The sequence below is a fragment of the Osmerus mordax genome, chromosome 15 (assembly GCF_038355195.1).
Source record: "Osmerus mordax isolate fOsmMor3 chromosome 15, fOsmMor3.pri, whole genome shotgun sequence".
NCBI lineage: Eukaryota > Metazoa > Chordata > Actinopteri > Osmeriformes > Osmeridae > Osmerus > Osmerus mordax.
The window spans coordinates 341,463-369,340 of NC_090064.1; the positions used below are offsets into that span (position 1 = coordinate 341,463).

The 27,878-nt window shown below is 53.3% G+C and overlaps 18 non-coding genes and 2 pseudogenes across 18 annotated transcripts; all 20 read right to left on the bottom strand.

The window, feature by feature from the left end:
• Positions 1-5,581: 5,581 nt before the first annotated feature.
• LOC136958328 (U5 spliceosomal RNA) lies at positions 5,582-5,699 on the bottom strand. The gene has a single exon (XR_010878591.1). It is a non-coding gene; the product is annotated as a U5 spliceosomal RNA (small nuclear RNA).
• A 763-nt stretch (positions 5,700-6,462) lies between these two features.
• LOC136958208 (U2 spliceosomal RNA) lies at positions 6,463-6,640 on the bottom strand (annotated as a pseudogene).
• Positions 6,641-13,383: 6,743 nt separating this feature from the next.
• LOC136958329 (U5 spliceosomal RNA) lies at positions 13,384-13,501 on the bottom strand. Its single transcript, XR_010878592.1, has one exon. It is a non-coding gene; the product is annotated as a U5 spliceosomal RNA (small nuclear RNA).
• A 760-nt stretch (positions 13,502-14,261) lies between these two features.
• On the bottom strand, positions 14,262-14,452 carry LOC136958151 (U2 spliceosomal RNA). Its single transcript, XR_010878432.1, has one exon. It is a non-coding gene; the product is annotated as a U2 spliceosomal RNA (small nuclear RNA).
• Positions 14,453-14,988: 536 nt separating this feature from the next.
• LOC136958330 (U5 spliceosomal RNA) lies at positions 14,989-15,106 on the bottom strand. Its single transcript, XR_010878593.1, has one exon. It is a non-coding gene; the product is annotated as a U5 spliceosomal RNA (small nuclear RNA).
• A 766-nt stretch (positions 15,107-15,872) lies between these two features.
• On the bottom strand, positions 15,873-16,063 carry LOC136958343 (U2 spliceosomal RNA). Its single transcript, XR_010878606.1, has one exon. It is a non-coding gene; the product is annotated as a U2 spliceosomal RNA (small nuclear RNA).
• A 536-nt stretch (positions 16,064-16,599) lies between these two features.
• On the bottom strand, positions 16,600-16,717 carry LOC136958331 (U5 spliceosomal RNA). Its single transcript, XR_010878594.1, has one exon. It is a non-coding gene; the product is annotated as a U5 spliceosomal RNA (small nuclear RNA).
• A 770-nt stretch (positions 16,718-17,487) lies between these two features.
• LOC136958354 (U2 spliceosomal RNA) lies at positions 17,488-17,678 on the bottom strand. The gene has a single exon (XR_010878617.1). It is a non-coding gene; the product is annotated as a U2 spliceosomal RNA (small nuclear RNA).
• A 580-nt stretch (positions 17,679-18,258) lies between these two features.
• On the bottom strand, positions 18,259-18,376 carry LOC136958333 (U5 spliceosomal RNA). Its single transcript, XR_010878596.1, has one exon. It is a non-coding gene; the product is annotated as a U5 spliceosomal RNA (small nuclear RNA).
• A 771-nt stretch (positions 18,377-19,147) lies between these two features.
• LOC136958365 (U2 spliceosomal RNA) lies at positions 19,148-19,338 on the bottom strand. Its single transcript, XR_010878628.1, has one exon. It is a non-coding gene; the product is annotated as a U2 spliceosomal RNA (small nuclear RNA).
• A 580-nt stretch (positions 19,339-19,918) lies between these two features.
• LOC136958334 (U5 spliceosomal RNA) lies at positions 19,919-20,036 on the bottom strand. The gene has a single exon (XR_010878597.1). It is a non-coding gene; the product is annotated as a U5 spliceosomal RNA (small nuclear RNA).
• A 773-nt stretch (positions 20,037-20,809) lies between these two features.
• On the bottom strand, positions 20,810-21,000 carry LOC136958377 (U2 spliceosomal RNA). The gene has a single exon (XR_010878639.1). It is a non-coding gene; the product is annotated as a U2 spliceosomal RNA (small nuclear RNA).
• Positions 21,001-21,580: 580 nt separating this feature from the next.
• LOC136958335 (U5 spliceosomal RNA) lies at positions 21,581-21,698 on the bottom strand. Its single transcript, XR_010878598.1, has one exon. It is a non-coding gene; the product is annotated as a U5 spliceosomal RNA (small nuclear RNA).
• Positions 21,699-22,467: 769 nt separating this feature from the next.
• On the bottom strand, positions 22,468-22,658 carry LOC136958389 (U2 spliceosomal RNA). Its single transcript, XR_010878650.1, has one exon. It is a non-coding gene; the product is annotated as a U2 spliceosomal RNA (small nuclear RNA).
• Positions 22,659-23,194: 536 nt separating this feature from the next.
• LOC136958336 (U5 spliceosomal RNA) lies at positions 23,195-23,312 on the bottom strand. The gene has a single exon (XR_010878599.1). It is a non-coding gene; the product is annotated as a U5 spliceosomal RNA (small nuclear RNA).
• Positions 23,313-24,080: 768 nt separating this feature from the next.
• Positions 24,081-24,271, bottom strand: LOC136958400 (U2 spliceosomal RNA). The gene has a single exon (XR_010878661.1). It is a non-coding gene; the product is annotated as a U2 spliceosomal RNA (small nuclear RNA).
• Positions 24,272-24,851: 580 nt separating this feature from the next.
• LOC136958337 (U5 spliceosomal RNA) lies at positions 24,852-24,969 on the bottom strand. Its single transcript, XR_010878600.1, has one exon. It is a non-coding gene; the product is annotated as a U5 spliceosomal RNA (small nuclear RNA).
• A 773-nt stretch (positions 24,970-25,742) lies between these two features.
• On the bottom strand, positions 25,743-25,933 carry LOC136958411 (U2 spliceosomal RNA). The gene has a single exon (XR_010878672.1). It is a non-coding gene; the product is annotated as a U2 spliceosomal RNA (small nuclear RNA).
• A 580-nt stretch (positions 25,934-26,513) lies between these two features.
• On the bottom strand, positions 26,514-26,631 carry LOC136958338 (U5 spliceosomal RNA). The gene has a single exon (XR_010878601.1). It is a non-coding gene; the product is annotated as a U5 spliceosomal RNA (small nuclear RNA).
• A 773-nt stretch (positions 26,632-27,404) lies between these two features.
• On the bottom strand, positions 27,405-27,581 carry LOC136958209 (U2 spliceosomal RNA; annotated as a pseudogene).
• Positions 27,582-27,878: the final 297 nt, after the last annotated feature.

Genomic DNA, 27,878 nt, shown 5'->3' on the forward strand with positions numbered 1-27,878 from the left:
CACTGCTTTGATGATTAAAACCTTGCCTTCAAATGTCAGTCGTCTGAGTCCCCAGAACGTCAGTCTCTGTCGGGTTTTTGTCAGTAAGCCCTCCCAGTTTCCGCTCCCTCCCCCCTCCCGGTCGAACTGTACCCCGAGGATGCGGAGGTCGGTCTGGGTCGTCGTCATGGGAAGCCTAGTCATGTCTGTCCCACCCCACGGTCCGAAAAGTCTCCCCTCTGTCTTGTCCCTGTTAAGCTTGGCACCCGAAGCGAGGCCAAACCAGTCAGTCCGGTCCAGGGTCCTGTCTACGGATAAAAGGTCAGTGCATAAAATGTTGATGTCGTCCATGTATAAAATGCACTTGGCAGTCAGTCCCCCAGTCCCCGGGATCCCCAACCCACAAATGAGTTGGTCCCTTCTCAAGATCTGCGCCAGCGGCTCTATACAGCAGACATAGAGTAAGGGGGATAAGGGACACCCCTGACGGACGCCGCAGTTAACTTCCACTGCTTTGGATAAGAACCCGTTAACAAGGATTTTGCTGGTAATGTCCCCATACAGCAGTCCCACCCAAGCTAGGAATCTCCCCGGAAAACCCGCTTTTTGCAGTACCTTGAAAAGGTACTGGTGCGAGACCCGATCAAAGGCTTTCTCAAAATCTAAATTTAGGACTACTAGCCGAATGTTTCTGTCTCTCGCAAAACAGATGGTGTCTCTGATCAGTACCAGGCTGTCCGTGATCCTCCTTCCCGGGATGGCGCAGGCTTGATCCGGGTGGATCAAGTCCCCTAAAACACAAGACATACGAGAGGTTAAAATCTTGCTAAAAAGTTTACAGTCAACGTTTAAAAGAGTGATAGGTCGCCAGTTCTTTAGGTCCGCTTTGTCGTTTTTCTTGAATAAAAGGGATACAATGCCCATCCTAAAACTGTCAGGTAGTCGGTCGAGTCGTTCAAAGTCCTTAAAAACAGTCAACAGGTCGTGTCTTAAAATATCCCAAAAGGTCAGATAAAATTCCAGGGGGAGCCCGTCCTCGCCTGGGGATTTCCCTTTTTTAAAACATCTGATGTTTTTGTCCATTTCTAAAAGGGTAAAATCCTGGGATAAAAGCACGGTGTTTACAACTGTTTTGTCTAAAAAGCTTAAAACCTCGTCCATGACGTGATTAAAAACTTCTTTCTTTTCAAACAACTCATCATAAAATTCCTCCACCACCTTCGTAATCTGTTGTGTGTCAGTTTTTAAAATCCCATTTTTATCTTTGATACTCGTTAAAACATTGCTCCTGCTGATTATTTTCTTAAAAAAGTACCTGGTACATTTTTCTCCTTCCTCCAGGTCTCTCTCTTTGCTTCTTAAAATCACTCCTCTGCTCACCTCTTCCGCCATTAAAACCATTTCTTTTTTCACCTCTCTTATTTCATCGTTAAAATCCAGCCCTTCCTGTGTAAGTTTAAAATACCTCTCCAACCTCCTCTGCAGTCCCACCATGCGTCTCTCTGTTTTCTTTCTTTTTTCCCTCCCTTTCCGTTTAAAAAAAGTCTGTGTCCTATGTTTCACCATTTCCCACCACTGTGCTCGTGTTTCGAACATGTCTTGAAGGGTCTGCCAGTCCCTGAACCGCTCCCTGTATGACCTTGTTATCCCTTCGTCCTCCAACAGGGAGCAGTTCAGTTTCCACAGACCCTTCCCTACCGTCACACCCGAGGTTAGTGAAAGGGTGCACGTGAGCATACAGTGGTCCGAAAAGAATACCGGGGTTAATCTAGCATCGGTTGGGGGGGCGTCTCGGGTCAGTACGTAGTCAATGCGAGAGGCTCTGGTACCATCGCCACTGGACCAGGTGAAGCCCTCCTCTCTGGGATGCAGGGATCTAAAACAGTCAACTAATTTGAAATCCCTACAAAGTCCGTGTAATAAAACCGACGATTTGTCTACTTTAAAAAACTCTCCGGCTCCTTTCCTATCCTTCCTTGATAAAACACAGTTAAAATCCCCTCCCACCACTAGGGGATCCCTCCCTAGCAGGTGGGACTGCAGGTCATCTAAAAGGTCGCACCTCTCATTTTTGCTGCTAAAACCATACACATTTATCAGTTTAAAATCCTTCCCTAAAAAATTCAAATTCAGTAAGAGCATACGTCCGTTGTGTAAAACTGTGCTCCCCTTCACCAAGATGTGTGCATTTTTTATTAAAACCGCCACTCCATCGTTCTTGTTGTTATTTGATCCACTCCATACTGAGGGTCCATGGCTCCACTTACTCTCCCACTGTTGATAAAAGGTTTTAAAAGGCAGTCCACATTCTTGGATTAAAACAATATCTGTCTGTACAGTACTTAAAAAGGTTAAAATGGACTGGGCTCTAAAACCTGACTTAATGGATCTTACATTAAGAGTGGTGATTGTGAGTGCCATAAAAAGGATGAAGGGGGTTAAAGGGGACGTGCGCATTACTAAAACCAGGGAAGTGGGTTGGGTCTAAAAAAGGGGTGATCAATAAAACCAATAAAACAATAAAAGCAGAGGGTAATAATCAACAGTTAAAACAAGCACTAAAACCGGACCTACGAAATGTCAACACTCTCTTGCTCACTCTTAGTTTTCTTTTTGTGGGGGAGGCCCGAGCTCTCCTTAGGGGACGATGTGACCAGGTTTACATTTAAAAAAGACTTTTGGTTCGGAGAGCTAGAAGGAAATACCCTGGAAGAGGAATCTGACTCTTCAGAGCTCACTTCGGGCCTCCCCCTCTTCCCGGCGTGATCGATGTCAAAGGACAGATCTTTGTGTCTTTCTACCGCCGGGAGTTGGCCACATGGCATTAAAACCTCGCTTTCGCCACTTTCGGCCGAGTCACGGGAGTCAGAGGAGGAGGAGGCGCTGGCGGCCTCTCCTGGGCTCTCCCCCTCCTCCTCTTCGCGCTCTTCCTGCCTCCCGTGCTCGGCCTCCTGGTTTAAAATGTTTAAAATCGGGACCGTTCTCTGTGCCATTTCCTCCTCCTGCACCTCTTTCTCCGCTCTTTCTCTCTCCTTTTCCGCTCTTTGGCCCTCCGCCACCTTCACCATCATCTCTCTCACCGCCTCCTCCTCCGCCCTTTCCTTCTCCTTCTCCGCTTCCTTTTCCCTCTCTTCTCTGGCTGGTCCCGCCTGCTCCACGGACGCCCTGACCGTCCGGAGCTTGTTAGCGAAGGACTGAGGGCAGTCTCTGAACAGGTGGGAGAGCTCGCCACACAGGTTGCAAGCCCTCCCATTTGGGCACTCCGCGAAGGCGTGCCCCAACTCCCGACATTTCCCGCACACAATTTCCTGGCACGCCTCCGCGAGGTGCCCATGCTTCATACACTTTCTGCACAACTTTGGCTGTCCCTGGTAGTGTACGAAGCCCCTGTTCTCCCCCAACACGATCATTGAGGGTAACTGCCTCAGTCCTTCAAAACCTGTAGAATCTGGAACCTGCTGGATGGGTACTCTCCAAGACCCATTCCAAATGCCGTCCAGATCCCTTACTCTAACTGGAGCCCCTTTAACTGTGCAGTACCGTCTCAACCAAACACAGATATCTTCAGGGTTCACAGTCTCATTAAACATTCTGACAATCACCACTTTTAGTGTGTTGTCAGTCAGTTTCTCCAAGGCAAAGGAGCAGGTAATTTTCTCTCTGCTGTTCTCATATCTGGTCCAAAATTCTTTCAATGCATTTGCGGAGCTAAAACTGACATCGAAACCCTGCCCAGAGGGCAAGGCTAAGATGCAATTAAGCTCCGCCGGAGAGAACTTCAAAACCTTCTGCAGCAGGTTCCTGGAGAAGTCCAATCTGGACATCTCCAGTTTCTTCCCACCACCATCAAGTTTGAACATGAAACGGACACTGTTGTGCCTCCTCATGCCGGCACGGGCGGCCGACATTCTGGAGGCACAACAACAACAACAACAGTTAGACTAGGGGGTGGGGGTGACACAGCAAGTGGTAACAAGAGGGGGGGGGGGGCACACCAACACAAGAGGAGAGGGGAAGACAAACTGGTTGGGGGGAGGGATGGGGGGAGGGGGGGGGTGGGGGGAAGGGGGGGACTTACAAACCAAGTGGGGGGTTACAAACAACAACTGGACAATACAAAAACTACCACCAACACCTAAATAAAATTCTCAAAGGGGGATTAAGGGACTGGCCGGGGAAAATGAAACCAAAACACTTAACAAGACTGAGGACAAAAATAAAACTAAGGTAACAATTAAACTAACCACAAGATGGAGACAAACACACTGACAGTACACGGAAAAACACTGACACCAATCGACAGGACACTCCCGCCACCAATCAGAGATTGGTGGCTAGGCTACACCAACAACACTAAAACCACAGACTATGAACAATTTACACTTAACAACACTATAGGCCCCTAAGAGGGGGGGGGGGGGGGGGGGGGGGGGGTAGGAAAAAAAAAACTACTCAACACTTACTACACTTAAGACACACGATAAAACGGCCACAAGATGGAGACTCAACTGACAACGGAAAAACACTGACAACACTCAACTGGACACACCTGCCACCAATCAAGCAATTGGTGGCTAGGCTACACCAAACACCACAATACCACAAAAACTAAACAAACTAACAACAAAGACAACTATGTAGGCCTTAAAAAAAAGGGGGGGGACGGACACAAGAGGAAACAACTGACAACAATAGCAACAACAGGCTAAATACAAGTAACAGAATACAGCACAAAAATACACAAAACAAGCACAAAAACAAGGCCCACAGCGGGACCGGAAAAGTACTGGCCTTGGAGGCACTCACCTGGCCCAGCACTGGGCTGGGCCAGTGGAAGAATGGAAAATTCCGGTAAGTGACTCCTCCTCCAGCACTGGCTCCGGCACCCGACTGCAGACCTGTGAACAAAACAGAGACAAAATCTGGGTCAGTGAAAAATGCAAAACAACACAAAAAACAGCTCAAATGATAGGATAACCAACTGAAAAGGGTAACGCCCACCGGCCAGTCGATCGCTCTCTGCACCTATTAACTCAAAGATCTGAGCCAAAAGGCCGAGAAGCGATGACCGCATTATCGGACGCCCCCGGCGCGCGGACCCTCCGTGCACCACCTGGGCCGCTCGGTCACCACACCGAGAACGGCCGAAACCACGGAAGCGGAAAGCCGAGGCCAAAAGCCGCAGGACAAGCAGGGACGGAAGCGGAAAGCCGAGGCCAAAAGCCGCAGGACAAGCAGGGACGGAAGCGGAAAGCCGAGGCCAAAAGCCGCAGGACAAGCAGGGACGGAAGCGGAAAGCCGAGGCCAAAAGCCGCAGGACAAGCAGGGACGGAAGCGGAAAGCCGAGGCCAAAAGCCGCAGGACAAGCAGGGACGGAAGCGGAAAGCCGAGGCCAAAAGCCGCAGGACAAGCAGGGACGGAAGCGGAAAGCCGAGGCCAAAAGCCGCAGGACAAGCAGGGACGGAAGCGGAAAGCCGAGGAAAAGGCAACAGAATTGAAACAGCTACAGAAGAAGCAAAGACAAAACCTGCCTTACCCGCAGGCACGCACCTAACCCCAAAGCCAACCTCACCCTGCTTTTGTCACAAGTCCATCAGGCTCTGCCCTCCCTCGGGCAAAGCCTCCCAAAAATACCACGTTCCACTCGTCGGCGCTCCCCTCCACGGAAGTCTTTAGTAAAAGGCGAAAGGCTTGTGCGTGCTGAAGGGGAACCAGAGCGTCGATTTGAAACGACCCAAACGGCCTACCCCCAACCCCTCCGTTGGCCCTGACTCACCCGTCCGCGGGGGCGAACCGGGGAGAACCGGGGCGAACCGCATCCTTCTCGGGAAAAAAAAGGCGCGGAAACGCCACGGGCCGCAGAGGGGCTCGGCCCGCCCGCTTGGCTTTTCTTTCCTTACCGCACTTTCTCCATTTCATTGATGGCTTTTTCTCCATTAAGATCCGTACGTGTTTATCGTATGCGCCTTCCAGCCAGTCCACTCCGTGTTGGTGTCGACTGACACGGCGATAAAAAACTCATTCCGATTGCCTTCCAGTTTTTCACCTCGGCCCCGCTGAATGTCAGCCAGCTCTCTCTCTCTCTCTCTCTCTCTCTCTCTCTCTCTCTCTCTCTCTCTGTCACTCACTCACTCAGTCACTCACTCAGTCACTCACTCACTCAGTCACTCACTTTTTTTTTGTTTTATTTTTTTATTTTTTTTTTTATCTAAAAGGGCGGGAAAACGCCACCGGCCGACAGGGCTCCGCCCACACCCCCTTTTCACCCCGTTTTTTTGGTAGGGATCGCTTGTTCCGCTTTGTTGGGCCCCCCCCCCCCCCCCTTTTGAGGGTTTTTTGACCCTCACCCCAAAAACCCTAGCCCTAACCTAAACCCCTCTCCCCCAAACCTCACTCATTCAGACATTCCCTCCTTCCCTCCCTCCTTCCTTCCTTCCCTCCCTCCCTCCCTCCCTCACTAGCTTTTCTCTTTGACACGCTTAGAAAGATTGCACCCTTCCCGGAGACGCTGCAATACCGGGGCGATGCGCGGAGCGGACGGAGCGAGCCCCTGTTCCGACTCCCTGTTGCAAAAATCCGTTTAATATGTTGTCCTCGCATGGAGGACATATCAGATATTAAACTGATAAGAACAGATTTTTTTCTTTTGAGAAAAATTTATTGGTTCTCACCGTTGACAGTTCATAAAAACAATTCGTTTTACATGTCTTTTCTTTTCTTAAAAGGTACATTAATTACAGGGCATAGGGGGCGCTAAAACACTGGTGTAATTACTTTAAAAGCACTGAATCGAAATCGTAGTTAAAAAGTGCCCGCTAAAACAACAAGGTGATCATGAATAAATACAGCAGTGTTAAAAAGCCATAAAAGAATGTACACTTGGTTAAGACATCTTTAAAGGAATGTTTTACAATGTGTCTTTAAAAATGTGACGTGTGTGTGTGACTATGTGTGTGTGTGTGCGTATGTGGCTATGTGTCTTGTGTGGCTATGTGAGTGTGTGTGTGTGAGTGCATTTAAAGGTTCTGTTCCTCAATTGTGCAGGACCGGGATGAGCTTGTCTGGCTTGCCTCTACCTGCCCCGCTGAACAAGCCACCGAGTCCTCCCCCTCCGGGGCCCAGCGGAGATCCTCGACCTGGGCAGCCATTCCGGCGCAGCCAGGCCGCTGCCGCCCGGACCACTTCACGTGGAGGGGGGCCCCTTCCGTATGGCGCGTGGGATGTACCACCCGAGGGTCTCTGCAGCCAGTTCCGCCGCTGCCTGGGTGGACATCTCCACGCGCTTCCCCGCCAGCAGGTTCCTGGAGGTCCAGAGGGCTTCTTTGAAGCATGTCAGGGTGAGCCAGAGTTGGCGGAATTGTCCAGATGTCATGGTCCTCTGGCTCACCCCGTAGAGCACCAGCTGTGCGTTTAGGACCTCCCCTGCCGGCAGGCACGGGGTTATCAGGGGCCCCGCCAGGATCCACAGGTCCCGGGCGGCACTGCACTCCCAGAGCAGGTGCCTCACGGTCTCCTCTCCGCCACAAGTCGGCCGCGGGCACCTGGATGTCGTCGCCAGCCTCCGGGAGTGCATGACGGCTCTGACCGGGAGGATCTCATGGGCCACCATCCAGGAGAGGTCTCGGTGCTTGTTCAGCAGGGCAGGGTGGCTCACGTTCCGCCAGACCGTGGCCGACTCACCCAGGGCGAGTCGGCGCACTCGGGTCACTTCCTCCCGTTCCTGCACAAGAGAGAGAACAGAGCGGTGTTTGGTTAAAACGGTGAGTGGTTCTTTCTCTAAAATGTGTGTCTTTAAAAACGTCTTAATAAAAAGGTAGGCCGGGGGGAGGTTAAAAGACACTGGCGTCCTCAGGTCTTTCGGGATCCACTGCAGGTGCCTGAGGTAGGACCCCATCCAGAATCTGGTCAGGGCCGCGGTCTTGTGGTTTCCGGATGGGGTCGTCGCCAGTGCCAGGTGGAGTGCGGTGTACCGGCTACCAAAGAACACTTTAAAATCCGGGAGTCCCTTCCCTCCGTTTCGTGGGGCTCTCTTCACTACATCTCTTTTCAGGCGCTCCCACTTGGACCCCCAGATGAAATAAAACACCATCCTGTCGAGGACTAAAAGAATGGGTTTGGGGGGGATAAAAACAGAACCGATCAATAAGAACAAGGGTAAAATCACTGCTTTGATGATTAAAACCTTGCCTTCAAATGTCAGTCGTCTGAGTCCCCAGAACGTCAGTCTCTGTCGGGTTTTTGTCAGTAAGCCCTCCCAGTTTCCGCTCCCTCCCCCCTCCCGGTCGAACTGTACCCCGAGGATGCGGAGGTCGGTCTGGGTCGTCGTCATGGGAAGCCTAGTCATGTCTGTCCCACCCCACGGTCCGAAAAGTCTCCCCTCTGTCTTGTCCCTGTTAAGCTTGGCACCCGAAGCGAGGCCAAACCAGTCAGTCCGGTCCAGGGTCCTGTCTACGGATAAAAGGTCAGTGCATAAAATGTTGATGTCGTCCATGTATAAAATGCACTTGGCAGTCAGTCCCCCAGTCCCCGGGATCCCCAACCCACAAATGAGTTGGTCCCTTCTCAAGATCTGCGCCAGCGGCTCTATACAGCAGACATAGAGTAAGGGGGATAAGGGACACCCCTGACGGACGCCGCAGTTAACTTCCACTGCTTTGGATAAGAACCCGTTAACAAGGATTTTGCTGGTAATGTCCCCATACAGCAGTCCCACCCAAGCTAGGAATCTCCCCGGAAAACCCGCTTTTTGCAGTACCTTGAAAAGGTACTGGTGCGAGACCCGATCAAAGGCTTTCTCAAAATCTAAATTTAGGACTACTAGCCGAATGTTTCTGTCTCTCGCAAAACAGATGGCGTCTCTGATCAGTACCAGGCTGTCCGTGATCCTCCTTCCCGGGATGGCGCAGGCTTGATCCGGGTGGATCAAGTCCCCTAAAACACAAGACATACGAGAGGTTAAAATCTTGCTAAAAAGTTTACAGTCAACGTTTAAAAGAGTGATAGGTCGCCAGTTCTTTAGGTCCGCTTTGTCGTTTTTCTTGAATAAAAGGGATACAATGCCCATCCTAAAACTGTCAGGTAGTCGGTCGAGTCGTTCAAAGTCCTTAAAAACAGTCAACAGGTCGTGTCTTAAAATATCCCAAAAGGTCAGATAAAATTCCAGGGGGAGCCCGTCCTCGCCTGGGGATTTCCCTTTTTTAAAACATCTGATGTTTTTGTCCATTTCTAAAAGGGTAAAATCCTGGGATAAAAGCACGGTGTTTACAACTGTTTTGTCTAAAAAGCTTAAAACCTCGTCCATGACGTGATTAAAAACTTCTTTCTTTTCAAACAACTCATCATAAAATTCCTCCACCACCTTCGTAATCTGTTGTGTGTCAGTTTTTAAAATCCCATTTTTATCTTTGATACTCGTTAAAACATTGCTCCTGCTGATTATTTTCTTAAAAAAGTACCTGGTACATTTTTCTCCTTCCTCCAGGTCTCTCTCTTTGCTTCTTAAAATCACTCCTCTGCTCACCTCTTCCGCCATTAAAACCATTTCTTTTTTCACCTCTCTTATTTCATCGTTAAAATCCAGCCCTTCCTGTGTAAGTTTAAAATACCTCTCTAGCCTTTTCTGCAGTCCCACCATGCGTCTCTCTGCTTTCCTTCTTTTTTCCCTCCCTTTTTGCTTAAAAAAAGTCTGTGTCCTGTGTTTTACCATCTCCCACCACTGTGCTCGTGTTTCGAACATGTCCTGAAGGGTCTGCCAGTCCCTGAACCGCTCCCTGTACGACCTTGTTATTCCCTCGTCCTCCAACAGGGAGCAGTTCAGTTTCCACAGACCCTTCCCTACCGTCACACCTGAGGTCAGTGAAAGGGTGCACGTGAGCATACAGTGGTCCGAAAAGAATACCGGGGTTAATCTAGCATCGGTTGGGGGGGCGTCCCGGGTCAGTAAGTAGTCGATGCGAGAGGCTTTGGTGCCATCACCACTGAACCAGGTGAAGCCCTCCTCTCTAGGATGCAGGGATCTAAAACAGTCAACTAGTTTAAAATCCCTACAAAGTCCGTGTAATAAAACCGACGATCTGTCTACTTTAAAAAGTTCCCCAGCTCCTCTCCTATCTCTTCTTGATAAAACACAGTTAAAATCCCCTCCTACCACCAGGGGATCCCTCCCTAGCAGGTGGGACTGCAGATCTTCTAAAAGGTCACACCTCTCATTTTTCCCGCTAAAACCATACACATTTATCAATTTAAAATCCTTCCCTAAAAAGTTCAAATGTAGTAAAAGCATGCGTCCGTTATGTAAAACCGTGCTCCCCTTCACCAAGATGTGTGCATTTTTTATTAAAACCGCCACTCCGTCATTCTTATTATTGTTTGACCCACTCCACACCGAGGGTCCTTGGCTCCACTTATTTTCCCACTGTTGGTAAAAAGTTTTAAAAGGCAGTCCACACTCCTGAATTAAAACAATGTCTGTCTGAACAGTGCTTAAAAAGGTTAAAATGGACTGGGCTCTAAAACTCGACTTAATCGATCTTACATTAAGAGTGGTAAAAGTGAGCGCCATAAAAAGGGTGAAGGGGGTTAAAAGGGACGTGTGCATTACTAAAAACAGGGAGGGGGGTTGGGTCTAAAAAGGTGATCAAATAAAACCAATAAAACAGAGAGACAATAATCAGCAAATAAAACAAGCACTAAAAACAGATCTAGGTGACCTCCACACTATTCTGCTCACTCTTGGCCTTCTTTTTCTTTCGTTGGGGGAGGCCCGAGCTCTCCTTAGGGGACGATGTGACCAGGTTCACAGTTAAAAAGGACAGTTGGTTCGGAGAGCTGGAAGGAAATACCCTGGAAGAGGAATCTGACTCTTCAGAGCTCACTTCGGGCCTCCCCCTCTTCCCGGCGTGATCGATGTCAGCGGACAGATCTTTATGTTTTTCCCCCGCCGGGAGTTGGCCACACTGCATTAAAACCTCACTTTCGGCCGAGTCACGGGAGTCGGAGGAGGAGGAGGTGACCTTGTCGGCCTCTCCTGGGCTCTCTTCCTCCTCTACGCGCTCCTCCCGCCTCCCGTGCTCGGCCTCCTGGTCTAAAATATTTAAAACAGGGACCGTTCTCTTTGCCACTTCCTCCTGCACCTCCTTTTCCGCCCTTTCCTCGTCCACTTCCTTTTCCCCTTCCACCACCTCCACCACCACTCTCTCCTCTGTGGCTGGTCCCATCGGCTCCACGGGCGCCCTGGCCGCCCGGAGCTTGTTGGCGAAGGACTGAGGACAGTCTCTGAACAGGTGGGAGAGCTCGCCACACAAGTTGCAAGCTCTCCCATTTGGGCACTCCGCGAAGACGTGCCCGATCTCCCGACATTTTCCGCAAACCACCTCCTGGCACGCCTCCGCGAGGTGCCCATGCTTCATGCACTTTCTGCATAGCTTTGGCTGTCCCATGTAGTGCACGAAGCCCCTGTTCTCCCCCAACACTATGATTGAGGGTAACTGCCTCAGTCCTTCAAAACCTGTCGGATCTGGAACCTGCTGGATGGGCACTCTCCAAGCTCCATTCCATATGCCATCCAGATCCTTCACTCTAACTGGAACCCCTTTAACTGTGCAGTACCTTTTCAACCAGACACAGATATCCTCGGGGTTCACAGTTTCATTAAACATCCTGACAATCACCACTTTCAAGGTGTTGTCAGTCAGTTTTTCCACGCAGAACGTTTGGGTAACTTGATCTTTGCTCACCTCGAAACGTGTCCAGAATTCTTTCAGTACCATGGCCGTGCTGAAGCTGACATCGAAGCCCTGCCCAGCAGGCAAGGCCACGATGCAGTTCAGCTCGGCCGGCGAGAACCTGAGCAGCTTCTGCAGCACCTTTCTTGAGAAGTCCAACCTGGACATCTCCACCTTCACTCCACCCACCACCTTGAACAAAAAACGGACACTGTTGTGCCTCCTCATGCCAGCACGAGCGGCCGACATTTTGGAGGCACGAACAACACTGAACAAAAAACAATCAGACACGTGGGGGGGGGGGTGACACAGCAAGAGGGAACAGGAGGGGGGGGGGAGGGAACACCAACACAAGAGGGTAGGGGGGAGACAAACACTGGTGTGGGGGGGGGGGGGGGGGGATAGGGGAGGGGATAGAGGGGGGGAGGGGGGGGGGGGGGACACTAACAATACAATGGAGGGTAACAAACACTGAACTGGACTACACAAACACCCCACCAAAAACCAAATCAACAAAGTAAAAGCAACTGAAAAGACCGGCCAAAAGAAATTAACCACAAATACACTTAGACAATACACAAAAACACAAGACAAGAATAAAAGAATACACCAAACGGAAAACTACTGAGACAAACACTCACACTAACAAGACACACCTGCCACCAATCAAGGATTGGTGGCTAGGCTACACCAAACAAACACTAAAACTCACAAAAAGACTATGGACAAACAAGCTATGGACAAACTACTAAAACAAGACAGAAAGGAAACACCTAACAATATTTAAACAAATAGGACACACAAAACAAACAAGAAGATAAACAAAAAAACAGGCTAAACTACACAACACAAGACAAGGCCCACAGGGGGACCGGAAAAGTACTGGCCTTGGAGGCACTCACCTGGCCTAGCACTGGGCTAGGCCAGTGGAAGAATGGAAATTTCCGGTGAGTGACTCCTCCTCCAGCACTGGCTCCGGCAACCGTCTGTGGACCTGGGAACAAGGACAGAGACAGAAATCAAACACAGTATCAAGACAAATCAAATTCAAAATGATAAGGACAAACACCAACTGAAAAGGGTAACGCCCACCGGCCGGTCGATCGCCCACGGCCCAAGGTGAGATTTCGATTAGTATCGATAAGGCTCGATACTGCTCTTGATCTCAACCAAAAGGCCGAGAAGCGATGACCGCATTATCGGACGCCCCCGGCGCGCGGACCCTCCGTGCACCACCTGGGCCGCTCGGTCACCACACCGAGAACGGCCGAAACCACGGAAGCGGAAAGCCGAGGCCAAAAGCCGCAGGACAAGCAGGGACGGAAGCGGAAAGCCGAGGCCAAAAGCCGCAGGACAAGCAGGGACGGAAGCGGAAAGCCGAGGCCAAAAGCCGCAGGACAAGCAGGGACGGAAGCGGAAAGCCGAGGCCAAAAGCCGCAGGACAAGCAGGGACGGAAGCGGAAAGCCGAGGCCAAAAGCCGCAGGACAAGCAGGGACGGAAGCGGAAAGCCGAGGCCAAAAGCCGCAGGACAAGCAGGGACGGAAGCGGAAAGCCGAGGAAAAGGCAACAGAATTGAAACAGCTACAGAAGAAGCAAAGACAAAACCTGCCTTACCCGCAGGCACGCACCTAACCCCAAAGCCAACCTCACCCTGCTTTTGTCACAAGTCCATCAGGCTCTGCCCTCCCTCGGGCAAAGCCTCCCAAAAATACCACGTTCCACTCGTCGGCGCTCCCCTCCACGGAAGTCTTTAGTAAAAGGCGAAAGGCTTGTGCGTGCTGAAGGGGAACCAGAGCGTCGATTTGAAACGACCCAAACGGCCTACCCCCAACCCCTCCGTTGGCCCTGACTCACCCGTCCGCGGGGGCGAACCGGGGAGAACCGGGGCGAACCGCATCCTTCTCGGGAAAAAAAAGGCGCGGAAACGCCACGGGCCGCAGAGGGGCTCGGCCCGCCCGCTTGGCTTTTCTTTCCTTACCGCACTTTCTCCATTTCATTGATGGCTTTTTCTCCATTAAGATCCGTACGTGTTTATCGTATGCGCCTTCCAGCCAGTCCACTCCGTGTTGGTGTCGACTGACACGGCGATAAAAAACTCATTCCGATTGCCTTCCAGTTTTTCACCTCGGCCCCGCTGAATGTCAGCCAGCTCTCTCTCTCTCTCTCTCTCTCTCTCTCTCTCTCTCTCTCTCTCTCTCTCTGTCACTCACTCACTCAGTCACTCACTCAGTCACTCACTCACTCAGTCACTCACTTTTTTTTTGTTTTTTTTTTTTTTTTTTATCTAAAAGGGCGGGAAAACGCCACCGGCCGACAGGGCTCCGCCCACACCCCCTTTTCACCCCGTTTTTTTGGTAGGGATCGCTTGTTCCGCTTTGTTGGGGCCCCCCCCCCCCCCTTTTGAGGGTTTTTTGACCCTCACCCCAAAAACCCTAGCCCTAACCTAAACCCCTCTCCCCCAAACCTCACTCATTCAGACATTCCCTCCTTCCCTCCCTCCTTCCTTCCTTCCCTCCCTCCCTCCCTCCCTCACTAGCTTTTCTCTTTGACACGCTTAGAAAGATTGCACCCTTCCCGGAGACGCTGCAATACCGGGGCGATGCGCGGAGCGGACGGAGCGAGCCCCTGTTCCGACTCCCTGTTGCAAAAATCCGTTTAATATGTTGTCCTCGCATGGAGGACATATCAGATATTAAACTGATAAGAACAGATACTACACTTGATCTGAGCCAAAAGGCCGAGAAGCGATGACCGCATTATCGGACGCCCCCGGCGCGCGGACCCTCCGTGCACCACCTGGGCCGCTCGGTCACCACACCGAGAACGGCCGAAACCACGGAAGCGGAAAGCCGAGGCCAAAAGCCGCAGGACAAGCAGGGACGGAAGCGGAAAGCCGAGGCCAAAAGCCGCAGGACAAGCAGGGACGGAAGCGGAAAGCCGAGGCCAAAAGCCGCAGGACAAGCAGGGACGGAAGCGGAAAGCCGAGGCCAAAAGCCGCAGGACAAGCAGGGACGGAAGCGGAAAGCCGAGGCCAAAAGCCGCAGGACAAGCAGGGACGGAAGCGGAAAGCCGAGGCCAAAAGCCGCAGGACAAGCAGGGACGGAAGCGGAAAGCCGAGGCCAAAAGCCGCAGGACAAGCAGGGACGGAAGCGGAAAGCCGAGGAAAAGGCAACAGAATTGAAACAGCTACAGAAGAAGCAAAGACAAAACCTGCCTTACCCGCAGGCACGCACCTAACCCCAAAGCCAACCTCACCCTGCTTTTGTCACAAGTCCATCAGGCTCTGCCCTCCCTCGGGCAAAGCCTCCCAAAAATACCACGTTCCACTCGTCGGCGCTCCCCTCCACGGAAGTCTTTAGTAAAAGGCGAAAGGCTTGTGCGTGCTGAAGGGGAACCAGAGCGTCGATTTGAAACGACCCAAACGGCCTACCCCCAACCCCTCCGTTGGCCCTGACTCACCCGTCCGCGGGGGCGAACCGGGGAGAACCGGGGCGAACCGCATCCTTCTCGGGAAAAAAAAGGCGCGGAAACGCCACGGGCCGCAGAGGGGCTCGGCCCGCCCGCTTGGCTTTTCTTTCCTTACCGCACTTTCTCCATTTCATTGATGGCTTTTTCTCCATTAAGATCCGTACGTGTTTATCGTATGCGCCTTCCAGCCAGTCCACTCCGTGTTGGTGTCGACTGACACGGCGATAAAAAACTCATTCCGATTGCCTTCCAGTTTTTCACCTCGGCCCCGCTGAATGTCAGCCAGCTCTCTCTCTCTCTCTCTCTCTCTCTCTCTCTCTCTCTCTCTCTCTCTCTCTCTGTCACTCACTCAGTCACTCACTCAGTCACTCACTCACTCAGTCACTCACTTTTTTTTTGTTTTTTTTTGTTTTTTTTTTTTTTTATCTAAAAGGGCGGGAAAACGCCACCGGCCGACAGGGCTCCGCCCACACCCCCTTTTCACCCCGTTTTTTTGGTAGGGATCGCTTGTTCCGCTTTGTTGGGGCCCCCCCCCCCCCCCTTTTGAGGGTTTTTTGACCCTCACCCCAAAAACCCTAGCCCTAACCTAAACCCCTCTCCCCCAAACCTCACTCATTCAGACATTCCCTCCTTCCCTCCCTCCTTCCTTCCTTCCCTCCCTCCCTCCCTCCCTCACTAGCTTTTCTCTTTGACACGCTTAGAAAGATTGCACCCTTCCCGGAGACGCTGCAATACCGGGGCGATGCGCGGAGCGGACGGAGCGAGCCCCTGTTCCGACTCCCTGTTGCAAAAATCCGTTTAATATGTTGTCCTCGCATGGAGGACATATCAGATATTAAACTGATAAGAACAGATACTACACTTGATCTTAGCCAAAAGGCCGAGAAGCGATGACCGCATTATCGGACGCCCCCGGCGCGCGGACCCTCCGTGCACCACCTGGGCCGCTCGGTCACCACACCGAGAACGGCCGAAACCACGGAAGCGGAAAGCCGAGGCCAAAAGCCGCAGGACAAGCAGGGACGGAAGCGGAAAGCCGAGGCCAAAAGCCGCAGGACAAGCAGGGACGGAAGCGGAAAGCCGAGGCCAAAAGCCGCAGGACAAGCAGGGACGGAAGCGGAAAGCCGAGGCCAAAAGCCGCAGGACAAGCAGGGACGGAAGCGGAAAGCCGAGGCCAAAAGCCGCAGGACAAGCAGGGACGGAAGCGGAAAGCCGAGGCCAAAAGCCGCAGGACAAGCAGGGACGGAAGCGGAAAGCCGAGGCCAAAAGCCGCAGGACAAGCAGGGACGGAAGCGGAAAGCCGAGGAAAAGGCAACAGAATTGAAACAGCTACAGAAGAAGCAAAGACAAAACCTGCCTTACCCGCAGGCACGCACCTAACCCCAAAGCCAACCTCACCCTGCTTTTGTCACAAGTCCATCAGGCTCTGCCCTCCCTCGGGCAAAGCCTCCCAAAAATACCACGTTCCACTCGTCGGCGCTCCCCTCCACGGAAGTCTTTAGTAAAAGGCGAAAGGCTTGTGCGTGCTGAAGGGGAACCAGAGCGTCGATTTGAAACGACCCAAACGGCCTACCCCCAACCCCTCCGTTGGCCCTGACTCACCCGTCCGCGGGGGCGAACCGGGGAGAACCGGGGCGAACCGCATCCTTCTCGGGAAAAAAAAGGCGCGGAAACGCCACGGGCCGCAGAGGGGCTCGGCCCGCCCGCTTGGCTTTTCTTTCCTTACCGCACTTTCTCCATTTCATTGATGGCTTTTTCTCCATTAAGATCCGTACGTGTTTATCGTATGCGCCTTCCAGCCAGTCCACTCCGTGTTGGTGTCGACTGACACGGCGATAAAAAACTCATTCCGATTGCCTTCCAGTTTTTCACCTCGGCCCCGCTGAATGTCAGCCAGCTCTCTCTCTCTCTCTCTCTCTCTCTCTCTCTCTCTCTCTCTCTCTCTCTCTCTGTCACTCACTCACTCAGTCACTCACTCAGTCACTCACTCACTCAGTCACTCACTTTTTTTTTGTTTTTTTTTGTTTTTTTTTTTTTTTTATCTAAAAGGGCGGGAAAACGCCACCGGCCGACAGGGCTCCGCCCACACCCCCTTTTCACCCCGTTTTTTTGGTAGGGATCGCTTGTTCCGCTTTGTTGGGGCCCCCCCCCCCCCCTTTTGAGGGTTTTTTGACCCTCACCCCAAAAACCCTAGCCCTAACCTAAACCCCTCTCCCCCAAACCTCACTCATTCAGACATTCCCTCCTTCCCTCCCTCCTTCCTTCCTTCCCTCCCTCCCTCCCTCCCTCACTAGCTTTTCTCTTTGACACGCTTAGAAAGATTGCACCCTTCCCGGAGACGCTGCAATACCGGGGCGATGCGCGGAGCGGACGGAGCGAGCCCCTGTTCCGACTCCCTGTTGCAAAAATCCGTTTAATATGTTGTCCTCGCATGGAGGACATATCAGATATTAAACTGATAAGAACAGATACTACACTTGATCTTAGCCAAAAGGCCGAGAAGCGATGACCGCATTATCGGACGCCCCCGGCGCGCGGACCCTCCGTGCACCACCTGGGCCGCTCGGTCACCACACCGAGAACGGCCGAAACCACGGAAGCGGAAAGCCGAGGCCAAAAGCCGCAGGACAAGCAGGGACGGAAGCGGAAAGCCGAGGCCAAAAGCCGCAGGACAAGCAGGGACGGAAGCGGAAAGCCGAGGCCAAAAGCCGCAGGACAAGCAGGGACGGAAGCGGAAAGCCGAGGCCAAAAGCCGCAGGACAAGCAGGGACGGAAGCGGAAAGCCGAGGCCAAAAGCCGCAGGACAAGCAGGGACGGAAGCGGAAAGCCGAGGCCAAAAGCCGCAGGACAAGCAGGGACGGAAGCGGAAAGCCGAGGCCAAAAGCCGCAGGACAAGCAGGGACGGAAGCGGAAAGCCGAGGCCAAAAGCCGCAGGACAAGCAGGGACGGAAGCGGAAAGCCGAGGAAAAGGCAACAGAATTGAAACAGCTACAGAAGAAGCAAAGACAAAACCTGCCTTACCCGCAGGCACGCACCTAACCCCAAAGCCAACCTCACCCTGCTTTTGTCACAAGTCCATCAGGCTCTGCCCTCCCTCGGGCAAAGCCTCCCAAAAATACCACGTTCCACTCGTCGGCGCTCCCCTCCACGGAAGTCTTTAGTAAAAGGCGAAAGGCTTGTGCGTGCTGAAGGGGAACCAGAGCGTCGATTTGAAACGACCCAAACGGCCTACCCCCAACCCCTCCGTTGGCCCTGACTCACCCGTCCGCGGGGGCGAACCGGGGAGAACCGGGGCGAACCGCATCCTTCTCGGGAAAAAAAAGGCGCGGAAACGCCACGGGCCGCAGAGGGGCTCGGCCCGCCCGCTTGGCTTTTCTTTCCTTACCGCACTTTCTCCATTTCATTGATGGCTTTTTCTCCATTAAGATCCGTACGTGTTTATCGTATGCGCCTTCCAGCCAGTCCACTCCGTGTTGGTGTCGACTGACACGGCGATAAAAAACTCATTCCGATTGCCTTCCAGTTTTTCACCTCGGCCCCGCTGAATGTCAGCCAGCTCTCTCTCTCTCTCTCTCTCTCTCTCTCTCTCTCTCTCTCTCTCTCTCTCTCTCTGTCACTCACTCACTCAGTCACTCACTCAGTCACTCACTCACTCAGTCACTCACTTTTTTTTTGTTTTTTTTTGTTTTTTTTTTTTTTTATCTAAAAGGGCGGGAAAACGCCACCGGCCGACAGGGCTCCGCCCACACCCCCTTTTCACCCCGTTTTTTTGGTAGGGATCGCTTGTTCCGCTTTGTTGGGGCCCCCCCCCCCCCCTTTTGAGGGTTTTTTGACCCTCACCCCAAAAACCCTAGCCCTAACCTAAACCCCTCTCCCCCAAACCTCACTCATTCAGACATTCCCTCCTTCCCTCCCTCCTTCCTTCCTTCCCTCCCTCCCTCCCTCCCTCACTAGCTTTTCTCTTTGACACGCTTAGAAAGATTGCACCCTTCCCGGAGACGCTGCAATACCGGGGCGATGCGCGGAGCGGACGGAGCGAGCCCCTGTTCCGACTCCCTGTTGCAAAAATCCGTTTAATATGTTGTCCTCGCATGGAGGACATATCAGATATTAAACTGATAAGAACAGATACTACACTTGATCTTAGCCAAAAGGCCGAGAAGCGATGACCGCATTATCGGACGCCCCCGGCGCGCGGACCCTCCGTGCACCACCTGGGCCGCTCGGTCACCACACCGAGAACGGCCGAAACCACGGAAGCGGAAAGCCGAGGCCAAAAGCCGCAGGACAAGCAGGGACGGAAGCGGAAAGCCGAGGCCAAAAGCCGCAGGACAAGCAGGGACGGAAGCGGAAAGCCGAGGCCAAAAGCCGCAGGACAAGCAGGGACGGAAGCGGAAAGCCGAGGCCAAAAGCCGCAGGACAAGCAGGGACGGAAGCGGAAAGCCGAGGCCAAAAGCCGCAGGACAAGCAGGGACGGAAGCGGAAAGCCGAGGCCAAAAGCCGCAGGACAAGCAGGGACGGAAGCGGAAAGCCGAGGCCAAAAGCCGCAGGACAAGCAGGGACGGAAGCGGAAAGCCGAGGCCAAAAGCCGCAGGACAAGCAGGGACGGAAGCGGAAAGCCGAGGAAAAGGCAACAGAATTGAAACAGCTACAGAAGAAGCAAAGACAAAACCTGCCTTACCCGCAGGCACGCACCTAACCCCAAAGCCAACCTCACCCTGCTTTTGTCACAAGTCCATCAGGCTCTGCCCTCCCTCGGGCAAAGCCTCCCAAAAATACCACGTTCCACTCGTCGGCGCTCCCCTCCACGGAAGTCTTTAGTAAAAGGCGAAAGGCTTGTGCGTGCTGAAGGGGAACCAGAGCGTCGATTTGAAACGACCCAAACGGCCTACCCCCAACCCCTCCGTTGGCCCTGACTCACCCGTCCGCGGGGGCGAACCGGGGAGAACCGGGGCGAACCGCATCCTTCTCGGGAAAAAAAAGGCGCGGAAACGCCACGGGCCGCAGAGGGGCTCGGCCCGCCCGCTTGGCTTTTCTTTCCTTACCGCACTTTCTCCATTTCATTGATGGCTTTTTCTCCATTAAGATCCGTACGTGTTTATCGTATGCGCCTTCCAGCCAGTCCACTCCGTGTTGGTGTCGACTGACACGGCGATAAAAAACTCATTCCGATTGCCTTCCAGTTTTTCACCTCGGCCCCGCTGAATGTCAGCCAGCTCTCTCTCTCTCTCTCTCTCTCTCTCTCTCTCTCTCTCTCTCTCTCTCTCTCTCTGTCACTCACTCACTCAGTCACTCACTCAGTCACTCACTCACTCAGTCACTCACTTTTTTTTTGTTTTTTTTTGTTTTTTTTTTTTTTTTATCTAAAAGGGCGGGAAAACGCCACCGGCCGACAGGGCTCCGCCCACACCCCCTTTTCACCCCGTTTTTTTGGTAGGGATCGCTTGTTCCGCTTTGTTGGGGCCCCCCCCCCCCCCCTTTTGAGGGTTTTTTGACCCTCACCCCAAAAACCCTAGCCCTAACCTAAACCCCTCTCCCCCAAACCTCACTCATTCAGACATTCCCTCCTTCCCTCCCTCCTTCCTTCCTTCCCTCCCTCCCTCCCTCCCTCACTAGCTTTTCTCTTTGACACGCTTAGAAAGATTGCACCCTTCCCGGAGACGCTGCAATACCGGGGCGATGCGCGGAGCGGACGGAGCGAGCCCCTGTTCCGACTCCCTGTTGCAAAAATCCGTTTAATATGTTGTCCTCGCATGGAGGACATATCAGATATTAAACTGATAAGAACAGATACTACACTTGATCTTAGCCAAAAGGCCGAGAAGCGATGACCGCATTATCGGACGCCCCCGGCGCGCGGACCCTCCGTGCACCACCTGGGCCGCTCGGTCACCACACCGAGAACGGCCGAAACCACGGAAGCGGAAAGCCGAGGCCAAAAGCCGCAGGACAAGCAGGGACGGAAGCGGAAAGCCGAGGCCAAAAGCCGCAGGACAAGCAGGGACGGAAGCGGAAAGCCGAGGCCAAAAGCCGCAGGACAAGCAGGGACGGAAGCGGAAAGCCGAGGCCAAAAGCCGCAGGACAAGCAGGGACGGAAGCGGAAAGCCGAGGCCAAAAGCCGCAGGACAAGCAGGGACGGAAGCGGAAAGCCGAGGCCAAAAGCCGCAGGACAAGCAGGGACGGAAGCGGAAAGCCGAGGCCAAAAGCCGCAGGACAAGCAGGGACGGAAGCGGAAAGCCGAGGCCAAAAGCCGCAGGACAAGCAGGGACGGAAGCGGAAAGCCGAGGAAAAGGCAACAGAATTGAAACAGCTACAGAAGAAGCAAAGACAAAACCTGCCTTACCCGCAGGCACGCACCTAACCCCAAAGCCAACCTCACCCTGCTTTTGTCACAAGTCCATCAGGCTCTGCCCTCCCTCGGGCAAAGCCTCCCAAAAATACCACGTTCCACTCGTCGGCGCTCCCCTCCACGGAAGTCTTTAGTAAAAGGCGAAAGGCTTGTGCGTGCTGAAGGGGAACCAGAGCGTCGATTTGAAACGACCCAAACGGCCTACCCCCAACCCCTCCGTTGGCCCTGACTCACCCGTCCGCGGGGGCGAACCGGGGAGAACCGGGGCGAACCGCATCCTTCTCGGGAAAAAAAAGGCGCGGAAACGCCACGGGCCGCAGAGGGGCTCGGCCCGCCCGCTTGGCTTTTCTTTCCTTACCGCACTTTCTCCATTTCATTGATGGCTTTTTCTCCATTAAGATCCGTACGTGTTTATCGTATGCGCCTTCCAGCCAGTCCACTCCGTGTTGGTGTCGACTGACACGGCGATAAAAAACTCATTCCGATTGCCTTCCAGTTTTTCACCTCGGCCCCGCTGAATGTCAGCCAGCTCTCTCTCTCTCTCTCTCTCTCTCTCTCTCTCTCTCTCTCTCTCTCTCTCTCTGTCACTCACTCACTCAGTCACTCACTCAGTCACTCACTCACTCAGTCACTCACTTTTTTTTTGTTTTTTTTTGTTTTTTTTTTTTTTTATCTAAAAGGGCGGGAAAACGCCACCGGCCGACAGGGCTCCGCCCACACCCCCTTTTCACCCCGTTTTTTTGGTAGGGATCGCTTGTTCCGCTTTGTTGGGGCCCCCCCCCCCCCCTTTTGAGGGTTTTTTGACCCTCACCCCAAAAACCCTAGCCCTAACCTAAACCCCTCTCCCCCAAACCTCACTCATTCAGACATTCCCTCCTTCCCTCCCTCCTTCCTTCCTTCCCTCCCTCCCTCCCTCCCTCACTAGCTTTTCTCTTTGACACGCTTAGAAAGATTGCACCCTTCCCGGAGACGCTGCAATACCGGGGCGATGCGCGGAGCGGACGGAGCGAGCCCCTGTTCCGACTCCCTGTTGCAAAAATCCGTTTAATATGTTGTCCTCGCATGGAGGACATATCAGATATTAAACTGATAAGAACAGATACTACACTTGATCTTAGCCAAAAGGCCGAGAAGCGATGACCGCATTATCGGACGCCCCCGGCGCGCGGACCCTCCGTGCACCACCTGGGCCGCTCGGTCACCACACCGAGAACGGCCGAAACCACGGAAGCGGAAAGCCGAGGCCAAAAGCCGCAGGACAAGCAGGGACGGAAGCGGAAAGCCGAGGCCAAAAGCCGCAGGACAAGCAGGGACGGAAGCGGAAAGCCGAGGCCAAAAGCCGCAGGACAAGCAGGGACGGAAGCGGAAAGCCGAGGCCAAAAGCCGCAGGACAAGCAGGGACGGAAGCGGAAAGCCGAGGCCAAAAGCCGCAGGACAAGCAGGGACGGAAGCGGAAAGCCGAGGCCAAAAGCCGCAGGACAAGCAGGGACGGAAGCGGAAAGCCGAGGCCAAAAGCCGCAGGACAAGCAGGGACGGAAGCGGAAAGCCGAGGAAAAGGCAACAGAATTGAAACAGCTACAGAAGAAGCAAAGACAAAACCTGCCTTACCCGCAGGCACGCACCTAACCCCAAAGCCAACCTCACCCTGCTTTTGTCACAAGTCCATCAGGCTCTGCCCTCCCTCGGGCAAAGCCTCCCAAAAATACCACGTTCCACTCGTCGGCGCTCCCCTCCACGGAAGTCTTTAGTAAAAGGCGAAAGGCTTGTGCGTGCTGAAGGGGAACCAGAGCGTCGATTTGAAACGACCCAAACGGCCTACCCCCAACCCCTCCGTTGGCCCTGACTCACCCGTCCGCGGGGGCGAACCGGGGAGAACCGGGGCGAACCGCATCCTTCTCGGGAAAAAAAAGGCGCGGAAACGCCACGGGCCGCAGAGGGGCTCGGCCCGCCCGCTTGGCTTTTCTTTCCTTACCGCACTTTCTCCATTTCATTGATGGCTTTTTCTCCATTAAGATCCGTACGTGTTTATCGTATGCGCCTTCCAGCCAGTCCACTCCGTGTTGGTGTCGACTGACACGGCGATAAAAAACTCATTCCGATTGCCTTCCAGTTTTTCACCTCGGCCCCGCTGAATGTCAGCCAGCTCTCTCTCTCTCTCTCTCTCTCTCTCTCTCTCTCTCTCTCTCTCTCTCTCTGTCACTCACTCACTCAGTCACTCACTCAGTCACTCACTCACTCAGTCACTCACTTTTTTTTTGTTTTTTTTTGTTTTTTTTTTTTTTTTATCTAAAAGGGCGGGAAAACGCCACCGGCCGACAGGGCTCCGCCCACACCCCCTTTTCACCCCGTTTTTTTGGTAGGGATCGCTTGTTCCGCTTTGTTGGGGCCCCCCCCCCCCCCTTTTGAGGGTTTTTTGACCCTCACCCCAAAAACCCTAGCCCTAACCTAAACCCCTCTCCCCCAAACCTCACTCATTCAGACATTCCCTCCTTCCCTCCCTCCTTCCTTCCTTCCCTCCCTCCCTCCCTCCCTCACTAGCTTTTCTCTTTGACACGCTTAGAAAGATTGCACCCTTCCCGGAGACGCTGCAATACCGGGGCGATGCGCGGAGCGGACGGAGCGAGCCCCTGTTCCGACTCCCTGTTGCAAAAATCCGTTTAATATGTTGTCCTCGCATGGAGGACATATCAGATATTAAACTGATAAGAACAGATACTACACTTGATCTTAGCCAAAAGGCCGAGAAGCGATGACCGCATTATCGGACGCCCCCGGCGCGCGGACCCTCCGTGCACCACCTGGGCCGCTCGGTCACCACACCGAGAACGGCCGAAACCACGGAAGCGGAAAGCCGAGGCCAAAAGCCGCAGGACAAGCAGGGACGGAAGCGGAAAGCCGAGGCCAAAAGCCGCAGGACAAGCAGGGACGGAAGCGGAAAGCCGAGGCCAAAAGCCGCAGGACAAGCAGGGACGGAAGCGGAAAGCCGAGGCCAAAAGCCGCAGGACAAGCAGGGACGGAAGCGGAAAGCCGAGGCCAAAAGCCGCAGGACAAGCAGGGACGGAAGCGGAAAGCCGAGGCCAAAAGCCGCAGGACAAGCAGGGACGGAAGCGGAAAGCCGAGGCCAAAAGCCGCAGGACAAGCAGGGACGGAAGCGGAAAGCCGAGGCCAAAAGCCGCAGGACAAGCAGGGACGGAAGCGGAAAGCCGAGGAAAAGGCAACAGAATTGAAACAGCTACAGAAGAAGCAAAGACAAAACCTGCCTTACCCGCAGGCACGCACCTAACCCCAAAGCCAACCTCACCCTGCTTTTGTCACAAGTCCATCAGGCTCTGCCCTCCCTCGGGCAAAGCCTCCCAAAAATACCACGTTCCACTCGTCGGCGCTCCCCTCCACGGAAGTCTTTAGTAAAAGGCGAAAGGCTTGTGCGTGCTGAAGGGGAACCAGAGCGTCGATTTGAAACGACCCAAACGGCCTACCCCCAACCCCTCCGTTGGCCCTGACTCACCCGTCCGCGGGGGCGAACCGGGGAGAACCGGGGCGAACCGCATCCTTCTCGGGAAAAAAAAGGCGCGGAAACGCCACGGGCCGCAGAGGGGCTCGGCCCGCCCGCTTGGCTTTTCTTTCCTTACCGCACTTTCTCCATTTCATTGATGGCTTTTTCTCCATTAAGATCCGTACGTGTTTATCGTATGCGCCTTCCAGCCAGTCCACTCCGTGTTGGTGTCGACTGACACGGCGATAAAAAACTCATTCCGATTGCCTTCCAGTTTTTCACCTCGGCCCCGCTGAATGTCAGCCAGCTCTCTCTCTCTCTCTCTCTCTCTCTCTCTCTCTCTCTCTCTCTCTCTCTCTCTCTCTGTCACTCACTCACTCAGTCACTCACTCAGTCACTCACTCACTCAGTCACTCACTTTTTTTTTGTTTTTTTTTGTTTTTTTTTTTTTTTATCTAAAAGGGCGGGAAAACGCCACCGGCCGACAGGGCTCCGCCCACACCCCCTTTTCACCCCGTTTTTTTGGTAGGGATCGCTTGTTCCGCTTTGTTGGGGCCCCCCCCCCCCCCTTTTGAGGGTTTTTTGACCCTCACCCCAAAAACCCTAGCCCTAACCTAAACCCCTCTCCCCCAAACCTCACTCATTCAGACATTCCCTCCTTCCCTCCCTCCTTCCTTCCTTCCCTCCCTCCCTCCCTCCCTCACTAGCTTTTCTCTTTGACACGCTTAGAAAGATTGCACCCTTCCCGGAGACGCTGCAATACCGGGGCGATGCGCGGAGCGGACGGAGCGAGCCCCTGTTCCGACTCCCTGTTGCAAAAATCCGTTTAATATGTTGTCCTCGCATGGAGGACATATCAGATATTAAACTGATAAGAACAGATACTACACTTGATCTTAGCCAAAAGGCCGAGAAGCGATGACCGCATTATCGGACGCCCCCGGCGCGCGGACCCTCCGTGCACCACCTGGGCCGCTCGGTCACCACACCGAGAACGGCCGAAACCACGGAAGCGGAAAGCCGAGGCCAAAAGCCGCAGGACAAGCAGGGACGGAAGCGGAAAGCCGAGGCCAAAAGCCGCAGGACAAGCAGGGACGGAAGCGGAAAGCCGAGGCCAAAAGCCGCAGGACAAGCAGGGACGGAAGCGGAAAGCCGAGGCCAAAAGCCGCAGGACAAGCAGGGACGGAAGCGGAAAGCCGAGGCCAAAAGCCGCAGGACAAGCAGGGACGGAAGCGGAAAGCCGAGGCCAAAAGCCGCAGGACAAGCAGGGACGGAAGCGGAAAGCCGAGGCCAAAAGCCGCAGGACAAGCAGGGACGGAAGCGGAAAGCCGAGGCCAAAAGCCGCAGGACAAGCAGGGACGGAAGCGGAAAGCCGAGGAAAAGGCAACAGAATTGAAACAGCTACAGAAGAAGCAAAGACAAAACCTGCCTTACCCGCAGGCACGCACCTAACCCCAAAGCCAACCTCACCCTGCTTTTGTCACAAGTCCATCAGGCTCTGCCCTCCCTCGGGCAAAGCCTCCCAAAAATACCACGTTCCACTCGTCGGCGCTCCCCTCCACGGAAGTCTTTAGTAAAAGGCGAAAGGCTTGTGCGTGCTGAAGGGGAACCAGAGCGTCGATTTGAAACGACCCAAACGGCCTACCCCCAACCCCTCCGTTGGCCCTGACTCACCCGTCCGCGGGGGCGAACCGGGGAGAACCGGGGCGAACCGCATCCTTCTCGGGAAAAAAAAGGCGCGGAAACGCCACGGGCCGCAGAGGGGCTCGGCCCGCCCGCTTGGCTTTTCTTTCCTTACCGCACTTTCTCCATTTCATTGATGGCTTTTTCTCCATTAAGATCCGTACGTGTTTATCGTATGCGCCTTCCAGCCAGTCCACTCCGTGTTGGTGTCGACTGACACGGCGATAAAAAACTCATTCCGATTGCCTTCCAGTTTTTCACCTCGGCCCCGCTGAATGTCAGCCAGCTCTCTCTCTCTCTCTCTCTCTCTCTCTCTCTCTCTCTCTCTCTCTCTCTCTCTCTCTGTCACTCACTCACTCAGTCACTCACTCAGTCACTCACTCACTCAGTCACTCACTTTTTTTTTGTTTTTTTTTGTTTTTTTTTTTTTTTATCTAAAAGGGCGGGAAAACGCCACCGGCCGACAGGGCTCCGCCCACACCCCCTTTTCACCCCGTTTTTTTGGTAGGGATCGCTTGTTCCGCTTTGTTGGGGCCCCCCCCCCCCCCTTTTGAGGGTTTTTTGACCCTCACCCCAAAAACCCTAGCCCTAACCTAAACCCCTCTCCCCCAAACCTCACTCATTCAGACATTCCCTCCTTCCCTCCCTCCTTCCTTCCTTCCCTCCCTCCCTCCCTCCCTCACTAGCTTTTCTCTTTGACACGCTTAGAAAGATTGCACCCTTCCCGGAGACGCTGCAATACCGGGGCGATGCGCGGAGCGGACGGAGCGAGCCCCTGTTCCGACTCCCTGTTGCAAAAATCCGTTTAATATGTTGTCCTCGCATGGAGGACATATCAGATATTAAACTGATAAGAACAGATTTTTTCTTTTGAGAAAAATTTATTGGTTCTCACCGTTGACAGTTCATAAAAACAATTCGTTTTACATGTCTTTTCTTTTCTTAAAAGGTACATTAATTACAGGGCATAGGGGGCGCTAAAACACTGGTGTAATTACTTTAAAAGCACTGAATCGAAATCGTAGTTAAAAAGTGCCCGCTAAAACAACAAGGTGATCATGAATAAATACAGCAGTGTTAAAAAGCCATAAAAGAATGTACACTTGGTTAAGACATCTTTAAAGGAATGTTTTACAATGTGTCTTTAAAAATGTGACGTGTGTGTGTGACTATGTGTGTGTG